General features: G+C 39.1%; 1 long non-coding RNA gene and 1 pseudogene across 1 annotated transcript; one reads left to right on the top strand and one right to left on the bottom strand.

Moving 5' to 3' along the window:
• Nucleotides 1-3,436: 3,436 nt before the first annotated feature.
• Nucleotides 3,437-7,676, bottom strand: LOC111829517 (annotated as a pseudogene).
• Nucleotides 7,677-11,665: 3,989 nt separating this feature from the next.
• LOC111829514 lies at nt 11,666-12,510 on the top strand. The gene is made up of 2 exons (XR_002832907.1): nt 11,666-11,918; nt 12,215-12,510. It is a non-coding gene; the product is annotated as an uncharacterized LOC111829514 (long non-coding RNA).
• The last annotated feature ends 413 nt before the right edge of the window (nt 12,511-12,923 follow it).

Raw genomic sequence — 12,923 nt, 5'->3', positions numbered from 1 at the left:
GCATTGGAAAGCTTGGGATAAATTGTGCTCTAGTAAGCTGTCGGGAGGTTTGGGTTTCCGAGACGTTAATGACTTTAATTCAGCACTTCTCGCAAAGCAGCTGTGGAGATTAATTGACGTTCCAGAGTCACTTTTTGCGCGGGTTTTTAAAGGACGGTACTATCAAAATTCAACTCCAATGGAGCCGATTAGGTCGTATTCTCCTTCTTATGGGTGGAGAAGTATAACTTCAGCTAGATCTCTGGTAAGTAGAGGACTCATTAAAAGGGTTGGTTCTGGGGAATCTGTTTCAGTGTGGACGGATCCCTGAGTTCCTGCTCAATTCCCGAGACCAGCATTAAGTAATGGGCTGCATATGGACCCTTTTTTTACAGATAAATCAACTGATAGATCGCCAGACTAATTCTTGGCGGGTGGACGTTCTCCGTGAGCATTTTTGTCCAGACGATGTATCCCTAATATCTGCCGTACCGGTAGGTAATCGGCCGGTGGAGGACCGGTTGGGTTGGCATTTTACAAAACATGGGAATTATACGGTAAAATCAGATTACCACGTGGCACGGTTAAAGGACCCTCGAAACCCTGTTCCTCAGGTGTATGGTCCAGATATCCTACCACTGTTGGCAACAGTCTGGAAGATAAGATGCCCACCCAAATTACAACATTTTATGTGGCAAGTCCTGACTGGTTGCATTTCAGTAACGGCTAATTTATTTCATCGGGGTATCAACTGCGATACTAGATGTGCACGTTGCACTGCGCAGGTTGAGACGGTTAATCATGTGCTTTTTGAATGCCCTCTGACGCGTCAAGTATGGGCGTTGGGGAATATTCCAGTGGGCCTTCTCTCTTTCCCGACAATGTCGGTGTATGCGAATATGGATTATATCCTTCGATTATCCCTGAAGGATGATCAAGCTAGATTTATTCCTTGGTTATTATGGTATATATGGAAGGCACGCAATGCCAAGGTTTTTGATAATAAGGACAAAAATCCGATGGAGGTAGTGAGGATTGATCAGACTAAGGCGGGATCAAGGGATGCAGCGCAGATAGAGGAATCAGAGGCTCCAGAAGCGACCTTACCAGTGGCTTCCGCGCCCCGGTTTCGCTCGGTTTCTCTACCTCATACCTCGTCAGGGTATAGATGTATTGTTGATGGATCTTGGAAGGAAACTGACTTGTCGGTAGGATTAGGATGGTATTGCCAGCATGCTCCAGACTCAGCAACATGGATGGGAGCAACGAATCCTCGCCGCAGTCTCTCTCCTCTACATGCGGAAGTCGCAGCTCTAGTTTGGGCAATGCGCTGCATGATAGGACACAACTTCAGAGATATGATTTTTCTCACGGACTGTTCCGACCTGGTGAAGATGGTGTCTTCTCCTACTGAATGGCCAGCTTTCTCTGTTTACCTAGACGACATCAGGAGTGATAGGGAAGAATTCTCAAATTTTTCTCTTTCTCTTATATCTCGTAATCAAAATGTAAAAGCGGACTCTCTGGCACGAAAAGTTCGTGCCCTCCCGCATTTTGTCAAGTTTGTTGACACTTGTTCCCCCAATTGGCTCTTTTGAGTTAATCTTAATATTGTTGACAAAAAAAAAAATAATGTAAAAAGACCAAAAAACCAAAACTTAAAAAATGGAATTTAATACAGAAAGTCAGTCACACTTATATTAAGTATGTCATAATAAGCTAATCAAAATTTATACAAAACAAAGTAAAAAATAAACATGAAATAAAAATAAGATATATAGAAATAAAAAACTTGTAAACAATTCTAAAATACATAATATATAATTAAACAAATTAGAAAGTCTATTTTATTTATAATTTTAGTGAATTTATAGAATAAAATATCTAAAAATCTAAATAATTTTTAGTAATAATAATAAAATAATAGAAAAATAAATTTTAAAATTACAATAATTTTTAAAACCTAGAAATCTAAAATCTAAGAACTTAAAAATAATCAATCATTATCAGTCTCACTAACTTTGTTATTCTTGCATTTAGTCACCATTTAAAAATAAATTTTTAAGGCGTTTTTTTAATAAATTTAATATATAAAAATTATAGAAAAAATAAAATAAAAGCTGTCATGATTATATTTAATATACAAATCTGTCATAAAATAAAAAAAAAAGTTGTCAATAGGCCTGGGGCTGAGCCGGATATCGGGCCTTTTTTAGAATATCTGGATCTGTATCCGTATCCGGGGGATCCATAGCTTTAATATCCGGCTCTGTATCCGTTATCCCGGATATCCAAGTACCGATATTTGTATAAAAAACAGAATATCCGCGGATATCCGTATCCGGTATTTTTCATTTTTAAATTTTTTTCATAAATTGTTTTAAAACTAAAATTAAAAATGTATTAATTTATAAAAAAATAATAAGAAACATAATTTTTAATATATAAAAATAATGATAAAATATTAAAAATGTCGGATCCGGATATCCGGTCTAAAATTTTCCACTATCTGAATCCGTATCCGGCCGGATCCGTTATTTCACTATCCGGATTTGCCTCCACCCTATCCGGATATCCGGTTTTTCGGAGCGGATCGCAACGGATCCTGGATCGGATCACGGATGTCGGATAATTGGTCTCAGGGCTAGTTGTCAATATTCCTACATCTACAAATCTGTTATCAAACAACATATTTTTTGAAATAAAACTGCCACTAGACTCATTAAGAAATATGTCATAATATGCATAAAAAATGGTCTCAACGTAGGTCATTCTAGTAATTTTTAAAAAAACTTAAACAAATATGTTATCAAACGACAGATTTTTGGTTAAATTTAAAAATTTGTCGTAACCTTAAACAAATCTATTATCACTAAATGTCAAACTAGTAATTATACTTTTGTTAAAAAAAGCTATCACAATATGACATATTTTTTTACGAAAAAAGCCTGAAATAACTGTGAAAAATAAATCTGCCAAACATCATAACAAATTTGTCATATATTATGAAAGTCTATGGTGTCTTTATTAATAAATCTGTCGTAAAAAGTGAATTTGTCACTAATTATAAATCTGTCGTAACTATTTCTAAATAAACGAGTCGTCGAAAATAAATCGGTCGAAAAAAATCTTTCATGCCAAAAATACCCGTTGGATTCATAAACAAATCTGTCATAACTAGTCCGACAAACTTTATAAATTATTTTTCAATTTTTTCAAAATCGCTGGAATTTTTAAGGGTAAAATTGACTTTTATTTTCTTCCTAACAAAGCCAAAAGGTTATTTTAGATATGAAAAGAACTCAATTAACCCATATATTTTATGAGTTAGTTTAGTAATTAACTTCTAAATTTGGGTTAATCTAGTTATATCCCTTATTTTTAAGACTGGGATCAACATACTTCTAATTAATGATATATACCTTGTATATTGTGGTTATTCTTTTTTTTTTTGTCGACAAAATAAACAAAAGATCTATGACACTATCGGGAAGATACTCTCCGCTAGGGAGAGCCAACTGGGGGCCGAAGTGCTCATATGGGAGAAGATGCAGTCTCGGGCGCGAGCTTTCTTAGCGAGGAGGTCAGCCCGGAGGTTGGAAAGACGAGGGAGAAAACGAAGGCGGAAAGTCGGAAAACTAACTTGAAGAGACTTGAAAGAGGCGACTTCTGCAGCAAAGGTTGGCCAATCCTTGGGGTTTTCTACTAAAGCAATAAGGTCAGAGCAATCTGAGGCGAAGCTTACAGAAATTTGGTCTAGTTTAATCATACAACCCATAGCCCAGAGAAGGGCGTCAAACTCGGCGTGGAGGGGGATAAGCTCCGTCGAATACTTCTTAGGCCTAAATGCTTGACGGATAGAGCATCAGTCAGCACCCACCCCATTCCACTCAGAGGATCACAAGGGGTCCATGAGGCATCACAATGACATTCCAATTCAGCAGGAATGATCATTGGAGGGTTAGCATGGCCAACTAGGGACGAGTCTGGATCCAAGAATTTTGCTGTAGCCTTTCGCCAGACATCCTCCTCTTGCAAGGCAAGGCAAATAGTTTCATCCAGTGGGACACGGAGATTCTCAAAAACAAAACGATTACGGGCCTTCCAAATGAACCATAGGATCCATGTGAAGGCTTGTAAGGTTGTGACATCTATACCCTTCTCTTGACCTCTCTAGAAAAGGAAGTCAAAATTAGAGAATAGAGAAGAATTTGGGAAGTGATTCCTAGAGGTCGGGATGGGAGAGAGGGCCCAAGCCTGACGAGCCGGGGGGCATTCAAAAAAAAGATGGTTAATCGTTTCTTCTTCCGCGCCACATTGGGGACAGCCTTTGTCCCTTCCAATATGACGGTAGTGCAGGCGTTGGCAAGTGGCCAAAAGAACCTGATAAACATTGCCAAAGGAAGTGTTTAATCTTCCGTGTGGTTTTGGTTTTCCAAACTTGTGCCTGAAGTGCCGTAACACTTGGTCCCTGAGAAGGGAGGTCACAAGATGGTCGACTTAGGGCTTTAGCAGCCCAATATCCTGATTTGACAGTATAGTTCCCTGACTTGGTATGAACCCAACTATAGTTATCACTCAAGTAGGTTCGGCTAGGCCTAATTCCCAAAATAAGCGGAATATCCTCCGGAGCCACCAATTCCCGCAGGCGGGGTAAATTCCAGTTTTGTGTATCTCGTATCAGTAGATCGTTGACATAGAGATGCGGGTCTCGAGTGTCAAGAATACTCTTAGCCGGTCGAGGAGGGATTGTTGGAATCCAGGGGTCCTTCCAGACCCGGGTAATCATCCCGGACCCAATAGTTTTCCTCAGACCAGAGACTAGAAGTGGTTTGGCAGCAAAAAGGCTTCTCCAACCATAGGAGGGACGCTTGACCTTCACAATTTCGAGGGGATCACTGAAACGGTAATATCGGCCCCGCATTACTCTACTTAACAGGGAGTTTGGAAACCTTAAGAGTCTCCACATTTGCTTAGCTAGTAGAGCTAGATTAAATTCTTCCAGGGTCCGAAATCCTAGACCACCTTCTGAGAATTGGGTACAAAGTTTCTCCCAAGCTAACCAGTGGAGGCCTTTACTATCCTCTTTGGTTCTCCACCAAAAATTGGAGATGGCACTACTGAGCTTTGTTTGAATAGCCTTGGGCAGTAGGAAGCACGACATTACATATGTCGGAAGGGCTTGAGCAACTGATTTGATTAATACCTCTTTGCCCCCTTTGGACAAGAACTTATCGACCAAGTATTGATACGGCTCTAGAGGCGATCTTAAACAAAAGAAAAGACTTGGGTCTTTGAGCCATGTATCTTCTCCGGTAACCCAAGATAGGTACCCATCCCACCCTCTAGTTGAATATTAAGAGTGTTCTTGATAGTATTTCGAGTAAGAGAGTCAATTTCATGTCCGAACATAATTGAAGATTTTGCCTCATTTAGTTTTTGCCCAGAGGCCTCGCCATAACAGCGGATAATCTCCACAATTGCTTGGCCTTGATCTGGAGTTGCCCGGCAAAAGAACAAGCTATCATCCGCAAAAAGGAGATGGGAAGTCGACGAACTTGCCCGCGCTACTTGTAGCCCTTGAATTCGTCCAGTCCATTCCGCTTTAGTTAGTTGTGCAACTAAAGCTTCCGTGCATAGAATGAAGAGAAAGGGCGAAATCGGGTCGCCTGGTCGAATGCCTCTAGAAGGTTGAATGTGGCCTCTTGGCGAACCATTAATGAGAACTTTGTACGAAACAGATTTTATACAGAACATAATCAGGTTAATCCATTTAGGAGCAAACCCCATTTTGGCCATCAAGGCCTCAAGGAAGGACCATTCCACCCGATCATACGCCTTACTCATGTCTGTCTTAATAGCCATAAAATGCTTCCGACAAGACGAATTTGTACGTAATGCATGGAAATTTTCCTGAGCAATCAGAATATTGTCAGTGATAAGTCGTCCTGACACAAAGGCCGATTGAGTCTCGGATATAAGATCCGGAAGTAGTTTCTTAAGCCACATGCTAAGAACCTTGGAAATGACTTTGTAACTTACGTTACATAAGCTAATTGGGCGAAATTCAGTCATCGAACGTGGGCGCTCCGTCTTAGGGATGAGACAAATGTTTGTCGCATTCAAGGACTTGTCAAAGGATTCCGAGGAGAAAAAATCTTGGACAAGTTTGATCAGGTCGCCACCAACAATGTCCCAAAATTTTTGGTAAAATAGCGCTGTCAATCTGTCGGGCCCAGGCGTCTTTTCTGGGTTAAGAGAAAAGAGAGCTTTCCTAATTTCCTCTGGAGAGATTGTCTCCAGGAGCTTTCGGTTCATATCATCGGTAATACTCACAGGTACATCCTGTACGGCGGCATAAACATCGCGAGGGTTGGAAGACGAGAAAAGATCAGAGAAATACTCCACCGCTACCTCTTCGATGTCGTCTTCCTTGGCAATCCATTGATTATCCTTATTAAGTAGGCCCGTGATTCTATTCCTGGCTCGTCGTTGTTTGGTTATTGCATGAAAGAATTTAGTATTCTTATCTCCAGCCTGTAGCCACGATTCTGTGCTTTTTAATTTCCAGTATAATTCTTCCTCACGGTACGCATCACAAAGTTTCCATTTCAGAGCCAGAAGGGCTTCGGGGGAAATGTTTTCATTCTCATTTGCCTCATCTATCTGAGATTGGAGGGATAAGATGAGCTTTTGAGAATTTGTAACATTTGATTTTCTCCATTGTGAAATTGAATTTCTACAATTCCTGATTTTACGTGGGAAAAAGCCTCCTATGCATTGCCTAGGGAAGGACCAACCTTTTTTAACCGCCTCTTTAAACCCTGGTTTGCCAATCCAGCGTTTATCAAACATAAACCTCTTAATAAATTTATGAGGTTTATTACTGATAGTGGCCAAAAGAGGCCTATGGTCAGATGCCCACATCTTAAGGTACTCCACATTTGTGTGGGAAAATATATTATGCCATTCTTCGTTTCCAAGGGCCCTGTCTAGGCGGGACCGGATAAGACCACATTTTCTGCGCCCAGCCCAAGATAGAGAATTCCCTTGGAAAGGAATTTCGAGCATGCCACAATTATTAATCATTGCCCGAAAGGGGAGGAAGGAGGATTCAGATCGTTTTTTCCCTCCTATTTTTTCATGATTCCCAATTATTTCATTAAAATCTCCGATCATAAACCATGGTTCAGATCGAGAGATACCAATGCGGGTCAATCTTTCCCAGACCTCTTCTCGGTTTTTTACAACCGGATCACCGTACACAAAAGATAAGAAACCCGATTTCCATCAATAATGGTTTCAATATCTAGTACACGGTTGCTAACATACAAGAATTGAACTGAATAATCACGAGAATACATAAGAGCAAGACCTCCACTGTAGCCAGAAGGGTCTATTGTATGGAGGAAATCAAATCCTAAATTATGCTGCAAATCTTCTAGAAAGCTACGATCATTTTTTGTTTCCGATAGAAAAAGAAAACCTGGAGAGAATTTACGACAAAGTTCATCCAGTCGGCGTTTAGTTAGTTTCGCACCCGCCCCTTGACAATTCCACGCAATGATTTTCATGGGACATCCCCCGGGGGAACAGAGGTTCCCGCGTCAGAAGGGAGAGACTCCGGAATTTGGAGAGAAGTGGGTGGAAGAGAGTGATGCTTGCTGGTGGAGGAATTCTTCTTAGAGGATCTCGGCCTCGAAGAGTCGGATTTGGAGTGGTGACGTTTGCGAGGTGTACCATCTTGAACCATTTGAATCTTTCGGGAACCAGATTTTTTCGATGCCTTAACTTTTGAGACTCGAGATTTGCTCGAGAGACGAGTGAGGGGAGAACCACCCCTAGCAAATTGAATCTCTCGTGAAACAACACTAATATGTAAGAAAACATACTCCTTTTTACAAAGGAAAAATACTGAAATTTTAATTATTCTTGGTAGCATCAAAAACGAGTTGTTGATTTGGCATTTGAGTGTCCACTTTCTCACATAAAAAGAGGATATTGGTGAACAACATAACACCAACAAAACTAAGTAGAACACGTACATGATTCCCCTTTCCTTAAAGGAAGAATGTTTAAAGAAACTCTCTTTAAAAGAGGAAACTAGTGCAGCCATTCGTATGAGGTTAGGTTGTGAGGTCATGAGGTGTGGTTGGCTAGCAAGATTATACGAAGCCAACGTTGTAACAGAGGTCAACCAAGAAAGGTTTTCTGCTGAATCCCACGAAACATCAACAACAACAAAGGTCCGACAAATGTCCATTTTGGATGGTAGTAACGTAACTTGACGATGTCGGATGCGGTTCCACCATCTCCATGACTGGACAGCATAAGGAGAGCAAGAACTCACCATTAAAAATGGTGGAAAACGAGTAGATTGAAAATCAGAACAAGAAGTTGACATCCTCGCCAAAAAGAATCTCATGTTTCTTCAAGCAATCTTTAAGAAAACCTTTCGTCCATGAAAATGGTGAAGAACTGAACGGTTTCAAGAGATTATAGGACTGGAGGAGAGGAAGAAGAGATTGGAGAAGATTTAATTCAAGTGAAAGAAGTTGGAGAAGCTACACTTGAAAAAAAACATTTGCTGGATCTTCAAACAAAAATCTGAAATTTTAGATCTAGATCTGATTTTGAAAAACTATGGAACTCTGTGCCTGAGAGCATTTTCTCTCACATCTCTCTCTCTCTCTCTCTCTCTCTCTCTCGTATATTGTGGTTATTTCATAACATATTTGTCATATATTATGAAAGTCTGTGGTGTCTTTATTAATAAATCTGTCGTAACTATTTCTAAATAAACCAGTCGTCGAAAATAAATCGGTCGAAAAAAATCTTTCATGCCAAAAATACCCGTTGGATTCATAAACAAATCTGTCATAACTAGTCCGACAAACTTTATAAATTATTTTTCAATTTTTTCAAAATCGCTGGAATTTTTAAGGGTAAAATTGACTTTTATTTTCTTCCTAACAAAGCCAAAAGGTTATTTTAGATATGAAAAGAACTCAATTAACCCATATATTTTATGAGTTAGTTTAGTAATTAACTTCTAAATTTGGGTTAATCTAGTTATATCCCTTATTTTTAAGATTGGGATCAACATACTTCTATTTAATGATATATACCTTGTATATTGTGGTTATTCAACTTGTGACAATTTGATTAATTTAAATTTTTCTTTTTGATATGTGTATAGTGATCTCAAGAAACTTTTATAACGCAGAATAATTATGTCCAATTGATCAGTAAAAATGGGACATTTACTCACATACAACACAGTTTAGGTGAAATGACTATATACATATAAATCTTTTTTTATTACTAGCATATTTCGAGTCTATTTTCTATTCTCAGCGTACCCTTGTTAAAGTTATAGGAAAAAACGTAATTACGAAAAATACGATTTCCGCGTCAGAAAAAATAGATTCCCAGATCATAAATCTTGCGCGTGTATTAATTAACTGTGCGACCCCAGTTTGCGGAGATGTTTAAATGAACTGATTTGGCCACCTATGTCACCAAAATTCACTTATCTTTTTGGTTAAGGGTCCTAAGAGAATTCCACAGTTAAGTGTGCTTATGCTAGACTAGTCAAAGGATGGATGACCTTCTGGGAAGTGTTTGTCGGAACTACGTATATTTTTGGTCAAGGGTCCTGAGAGAACTCCGCAGTTAAGCGTGCTTAAGATGGAGTAGTCAAAAGATAGATGACCTTCTGGGAAGTGTTTCTCGGAACTGTGTGAGGGAGGTCCAAACACAGGGAAAGATCATGTGGTGATTTGTAGGGTCGGTAAACAAGTATTTAAGCCTCTTGGACGTAGCAAGCCAACCTTGGATATTGATGGACTCATGGGCCTAGTGAGAGGACGTGAAGCCCATTAAGAGAAGTGGGCCCATTAAGAGAGGTAGGCCCATGGGCTGATGGGTCATTGGCCTAGTGAGAGGACGTGAAGTCCCACTAGAGAGATGGCGGTAAGGGCGTTACATTAACTCAGCCGTAACGCGATAAAGTGTTAGTTACGGCTGACTTACGTTATGTTAAGTTGAGAAACTATGGACTGCACGAGACACAACCTACACATGAAAGAGAAAAATTTTGTTTAATTAACCGATGTGGTCCAGTTATGTTTCAAGATATTAGAGTTTTGGATCTTGGCCTTTGATATGAGTTTGCCTATAATCTTGCCTATGTTAGGCTACACACATGGAAGGCCTCAGACATATAAGTTCCCACCATTTTCCATTGGACCTAAGTTAACATAAAACACATCAATACCTATTTAAAAGATTGTACTAATATAAAAATGCAAAAAAATAAATAACCCATCTAAATTTTAGGAAAAAAAATAAATGACTACAGTAATAAACTAGAATAAAAATTAAAAGATTTCCCACGCAGAGTACGGATCAACAACTAATATATATATGTATATATATATATATATATATATGTGTGTGTGAGATATTCTTACTATTGATCAAGATCTTATTGAGTATGTCAAGATAGAATAGACCATTATGTTCTACTTTAGATTAGTCTATTCTATATTGACTAAGTTCGGATAGTACAGACCAGTAGGCTCGTCAGTACATTGGTCTATGCTATACATACGGGGGATGTTAAGAGTTAAAATAGATTAGCATTATTTATATTGTTAGCTTCCCTTGTAAGCTTATCCCTTATCCCATCTATTTATATGTGTGGTTGTAAACCTAATGAAGTAAGAAGAGTAATTATGTCTCTTTTCTATTCTTGGTTACTATTCATCTTCTTTCCCAATCTCTTTCTTATTCTTGTTACTCAAATCTAGCATCTCTCTCTTTTGTTATTCCGCTTAATTCAACATGGTATTAGAGCATGTTTTTCGATTCTATGCTTCTTAAACATCTCTATTCTACCTAATCTCTCTATACAATTTTCATTCTCTTCTATTTTTTCTCTAGATCTAGATCTCTACTTTTTTCTTCTAAGATCTTTAAGTTCTCACCATGGAGAACCCAAAACCGATTATCAATCCAGTCGTTCGTGAGGGTGTGAACTATCTTTTGTGGACAAGAACCACAAGAACTGATCTTTGTGACCGAGGGCTTTGGAGTCACGTTGAGGTCAACCATGCCACTCAAGAAGTCACAAAGAAAGATGAAAAGGAGACCGAGGGAGAAGAAGACAAGGCAGCCAAGCTTGAGAAGGACGCCAAATGGTTCCAAGAAGATCAAACCGTGCTAGCCATCCTTCAAAATTCCCTTGAACCCTCCATATTTGAATCATACTCCTATTGTGAAACTGCAAAGGAACTTTGGGACACGCTTAAGAATGTCTATGGGAATGTGTCCAACTTGACCCGTGTGTTTGAGGTCAAGAAGGCTATCAACAACCTAAGTCAAGAAGACTTGGAATTTACAAATCACTTTGGAAAGAATCGGTCTTTGTGGGCTGAACTCGAGATGCTCCGTCCAAGTACTGTGTATCCGTACATCCTCAATGAGAGAAAGGAACAAGACAATGTCTTTGGTCTCCTTCTTACCCTTAATCCAGCTTACAACGACCTCATCAAGCACTTACTTAGAGCCGATAAGCTTCGCTCTCTTGATGATGTGTGTGCTCAAGTGCAAAACGAGCAAGGCTCTCTAGGTCTCTTTGGTGGTAAGGGGAGCTCATCATGGCCAACAAAGGAACATACAAGCAAGAAGACAAGAAGGTGGTGGTTTGTGACCATTGCAAGAAAAGAGGTCAAATAAAAGACAAATGTTGGATCCTCCATCCCCATCTCAAGCTAAGTTCAAGGCGAATATCTCGCAAGAAGCAAGGCAAGAAGGCGGTTCCGGATCGAACAAACAAGGAGTGGAAGTGGCCATGGCTGCATCTCATGGTGATGTTGTGAGAAAATCCGACTTGGAAGCTCTCATACGATCCATTGCCTCACTTAAGGAATCTGGTACCTCTCTCTTTGCTTCTAAACCGAGTAGTAAACTTGTCATTGACTCGAGTGCCTCTCACCACATGATTAGTAACCCGAGCATTATAGACAACACACAACCGGCCGTAGGGAATGTAAAGATAGCCAATGGAGATAAGATACTGGTAAAAGGAATAGGGGAATTGAGACTATTTGATAAGAATTCTTAAGCCTTCTATATGCCTACCTTTACCTCTAATCTTTTATCGGTTAAAAGGGTTACTAATGATCTCAATTGCTATACTATATTTGGTCCTAATGAGGTTTATTTTCAGGATATTAAGACCGCGAAAAGACTTGGAGAAGGAAATGCCAAAGGAGATCTTTATGTTCTTGAGAAAACCTTACCAAGTTCTTCTACTTCGTTTAATACTTGTCTTGCTTTAAGTTCTAATGCCGTGTGGCATGCTAGATTAAGCCATCCTCACTCTCGTGCTCTTGAATTGATGTTGCCTAATGTTTCATTTGATAGTTCTAGTTGTGAGTCTTGTATTCTTGGTAAACATTGCAAGTCTATTTTCCCTAAATCTAAGACCATTTATGAAAATTGCTTTGATTTAGTGCATTCGGATGTTTCGACTTCACCATGCATATCTAGAGACAACAATAAGTACTTTGTGACCTTTATTGATGAAAAATCAAACTATACTTGGATCACATTGTTATGATGTTTGGCAGAAAATAGACCATTATGTTCTACTTTATATTGGTCTATTCTATATTGACTAAGTTCGGATAGTATAGACCACTAGGCTCGTCTCTACATTGGTCTATACTATACATACGGGGTATGTTAAGAGTTAAAATAGATTAGCATTATTTATATTGTTAGCTTCCCTTGTAAGCTTATCCCTTATCCCACCTATTTATATGTGTGGTTGTAAACCTAATGAAGTAAGAAGAGTAATTCTCTCTCTTTTCTATTCTTTGTTACTATTCATCTTCTCTCCCAATCTCTTTCTTATTCTTGTTACTCAAATCTAG

The sequence above is a fragment of the Capsella rubella genome, unplaced genomic scaffold (genome assembly GCF_000375325.1).
Source record: "Capsella rubella cultivar Monte Gargano unplaced genomic scaffold, Caprub1_0 scaffold_11, whole genome shotgun sequence".
In the NCBI taxonomy this organism is placed as follows: Eukaryota; Viridiplantae; Streptophyta; class Magnoliopsida; order Brassicales; family Brassicaceae; genus Capsella; species Capsella rubella.
The sequence above is the reverse complement of the archived record's forward strand: the minus strand, read 5'-3'. Positions and strand labels throughout refer to the sequence as shown.